The sequence below is a fragment of the Chrysochloris asiatica genome, unplaced genomic scaffold (assembly GCF_000296735.1).
Source record: "Chrysochloris asiatica unplaced genomic scaffold, ChrAsi1.0 scaffold00100, whole genome shotgun sequence".
Taxonomy (NCBI): Eukaryota; Metazoa; Chordata; class Mammalia; order Afrosoricida; family Chrysochloridae; genus Chrysochloris; species Chrysochloris asiatica.
Genome location: NW_006408618.1, coordinates 7,683,304 through 7,687,559, shown reverse-complemented (window position 1 = coordinate 7,687,559; position 4,256 = coordinate 7,683,304).

Sequence of the window (4,256 nt, the reverse complement as noted above, 5' to 3'; positions counted from 1 at the left end):
GCCATTTTTCCCACAACATGGGCTCACTTCATGTTTCCATGCCTCATTTTGGTAATTTTTGCAATATTCCAAACATTTTCCATAATGCTATTGTACATAATAGAGTCATGGTGTGGCACTGTGGGTTAATGTGTTGGATTGCAAAGTCAGTTTGAACTGCAAGGTTAGCAGTTCAACCTCACCAGGAACTCTTTGGAAATCCTATACAGGGTTGCTATGGGTTGGAACTCACATGATGGCACTTAAAATCATCAAAAACATTGCACATAATAGACTATCAAACTCAAAATATAAACCCACTGTCCCGGAACAGATTCTGATTGTTAAGTGACCCTATACAAGTTTCAGATGCTGTAAATTTTTACTGCAGCAGACAGTCTCATCTTTTCACCTGTGGAGTGACTGGTGGGCTTGAACTACAAACTTTTTGGTTAGGCCCAGTGCCTAACCCACAGCACTATCAACACTCTTTGGATAGACTACAGTTTAGTGTAAACGTAACTTTTATATGTACTGGGAAACCAAAAAAGATATGTGACTTGCTTTATTGTGGTATTCCCTTTATTCTGGTGGTCTGGAACAAAACTCTTCTATCTCTGAGACATGCCTGTATACACTTTCTTCCAAAGCCTGCTCTTTTTCTTGACTTCCCCCTTTGCTGTCAGTGAAAAAAGCCATTTTGTATTGCAGAAGTTTAAGGCCTAGGCATCATCTTTGGCATTTCTCTCTACATCTCCCCTTCTCCATCCATTCTATTCACCTCCAGTTTTCTTTTTCTTCTTTCATCATCTTGTCCCACAGAACTAGGCTGGGACCTAACTCCAACCATATGACCTTGAGACAGGTTTTTCACCAGAATGAGGCTCATCCTCATTTATGAAATGAGACTATAATTTGCAAATCTATTGTGAGGACTAATCAACATTGTGATTATGAATTGAATGGCACATGTTAGCTCAGTTCTGCATCCTAAATAAACTGGATGCCTCAGTATTGCCCAGAGTTTTCCCATCCCTACTTCTTCATTTTCAATTCTATTCTCTACTTTGCCAGAACTCCCTCTCTTCCATCCCCCATGTGTGCATATCCAAATTATATGCATCCTCCAAGGGCACTTAACAGCAATAATAACAACCTACTTTCTGGCATCCAGAAAAGACTCCTCCTTCCTCTGGATTGTAGATGACTCCTGCATTTTATTTCAACAACTCATGAGACACTTAACATTATTCTGTACTTTACTTTGTATATGCCATCTGTTCCTCTAAGCTGTCATGTTTAACTTCCCTGACACATACTATCTACTTAATACATTTGTTTAATGCTTGAAGGATCAATCAATCAATGAATCAATGATTGATTCCTAGACCTGCCACAAGCATGTGGAGAGTGATTTGCAAGTGAAGGGATGAGTTAAACAAAGAATAAGACACCAACATTGCTTCACGTTTAATGTGCTGATTTTTTTTTTTTTTTTTAATGAACATCTTATAGTCTTACAAAATAACTGACTGTAGCTGGTTTACATTACAATACAGTAGATCAGCTTTCTCTAGCGTTCCCAATCAATCCATTCCCTTGGGATACTAACTGGTGCATGCCATGGAGGTCTCACAGAGTAGGGAAGTGCCAAGTCCAATGTCTTGTATTGGAAGGAAGGAAGGGAGCAAATCATGACTAGCTCTTTATTTTCATATAGATTTCTGGTGTCTGCCCATTCTCCTCTTTCTGTTCTCTCTGGGTCTGACTGGAAGCTAGCACAATAGTTACTCGAGTCAGCTAGTCTGGGCTAGGGAGAAAAGCCCGACAATCTTTTTATTTTTAATTTTTAATCAGCCAATGAAAAGCCCTATGGATCACAATGGTTTTGATATTCAATTATTCTTGGGGATGGTGCATGACCCAGCAGCATGTATTCCATTGTGCATAGAGTCACTATGATTTCAGCCCTACTGGACTAAGACAGTAGCTCTGGGAAACATGGGTCTCAGTGCCCCCTACTTACAAGGCAAAAGAGGAAGCAGAGAAGTGATTTAAAAAAATAGGTTAACAGGAGGGAACAGAACAAAGAGCTCCTGGGGAAGGCCATCATGGTCCCATGAGTGGGTAAGAGCAGAAGAGTGTGTGGATCACCACATGGAGAGTGTTGTATGGGTTGTTGTCCCTCAGGATCTGTGATCACAAGTCTTAGTTCTTAGACATCATCAGTGATGTGACAAGTAGTCAGATCTGAAAGCCCCAGGAAAAACTCTGGAAGAAACTGCTATCTCTGAAAGACTAGATCTGAGTTGGTTGGACAACTTTCAGCCTGAGGGCTTTTCTCTCTCACACACACATACACATACACAGGAACTGTCCACTGGTCTTCTTCAGGCAATCAGTGGTGAATTGTAGATGTTGCCAACAGACAATTAAATAATTTAAAATGAAGTATGAAACAAAAATGCTCTCAGTGTTACTCTGTGGTGAATCTGAGCATAGACACACAGTGGAATGAGACAAGCTTTCCCCGTGGTTGTGTGGGGCCAAAGCCTTCCCTGATCTGGGTGCAGAACACCCAGGACGATGACTTGTCTTCTCCACTCCCACGTCCTGTAGGAACCCCCAAGGTGGAGTTTGCTGTAATTTCAGGAATTTGGATACTTATACTAAGAAAATTTTTTAATAACAAGAATCTAAGCTTTTTCATTATCTTTCCCATATTAAAGTCTGTTAGTCAGAAACCTGGAAATATTTATCTTTGGGCCAAAAGTGTGAAATGAGGAAGTAAACGGTATCCAGGCTACAGTTTTCCTGATGGGTTGGCGATATAGAGGATAAGAGTTTTTTGATGGACAAATTCTGTTCTTTCATTTTTTATATATATATACACTTTTTCTTTGAGTTTTTCCATTTCAGAATATTGTTCTTTCTTGTACGAAGTCTGGTTCAGGATAGTGGTGGTTAGTATTTCCTCTTCCTATTTGCAAAGGCCATATCTCTGGATTGATTTAAAAACAAAACAAAAAATTGTGGCCAGAACCTGAAGGGACCAATTTGGAATCCTATTGTATGCCTGTAATTTATTTTCATTGGAGAAAAAATTTTGAGGAAACTAAGTCTCACAGCCTTTCCTAAAATGATAAGACTGACAAGATGGGCAGAAATTGCTCTTTCTAGGCTTAACCCAGAAATCATCATGGAAAAAAATCCTAACTTAGCAGACTATGTACAAAAATAACGGGCCTAGGATGCACGTAGAAGCAGGTTAAAGTGATCATTTCATGGAATGTCCATCTATTGAACAAGAAAGGGTAAAGACAACAAAACAAACCTTCAATAGTTGAAATTCTTCTCTTTCCCCACAGAGGGTCACTCTTGCTCCATGTGCTTCCATAGCTTACTCAAGTCAAAAACTCTGGGTCATGGATTTTACACATCACACTTGACTGGAATTTACCTTGGACTCTACATTGCTCAAATGGCACCATTTGGTCTTCTTTGGAGGCTTGGAACAAGGACTGAGTCTCCTTGACTCATTTCATTCTCTGGCCCTGGAGCCTGATTTAAACCTGACCTCTCATCTCTCTCTAGGCTCCCTTGGCTCTTCATCCCGGCCTGTTCTTTCATCTCTTCCCACCTTTCCCCCTCAAGTCATTTCCATAAAATTCTTTCCAGAAAATCAACAACTAGTCATGTGGTTGTGAGTGATGGCCAGGCTTGGGGACTTCTAACAAGGAGTGAGAATACAGGCCAAGTACGAGGAGTGCGTGAGTTCTGTGATCTTGGTGACCAGGGAACGAAACCTAATACACATTTGTTGATGGATTGGCTGGCTGAGAGCCACATTTGCAACAGACACATGTGAATGTGGAAGAGAATCCTGTGTTTCACCAACTCTGAGAATTCTGAGTAGAAGAGAGAACTTAAGAGATTCTTTTTAGATCGACACTTCAGAACCATATTCTAGTTCTCCTGAACCCATCAACACTGGGAACTCATATCCAATTTTCCATGCCTCATAGTATTTTGCCACACCAACCCTCCATCTCCTCAAAGTGGACCCAGCTTCCAGCTCATGAAAAGATTAGCTGACATGGTAGCATTTAGAACTCCAACTAATCCCACTTTCTCTTTCTCTACCTGCCAGTTCCCAACAATAGAAAGATGCAGAAGGACTTGCCTATCTGTTCTCAAACTTTCAGCATTCATTTTGGATGTGAACTTCACAGCAGCATGTGTGGAACAATGGATAATTTTCAGCTTAGTAGACAGCA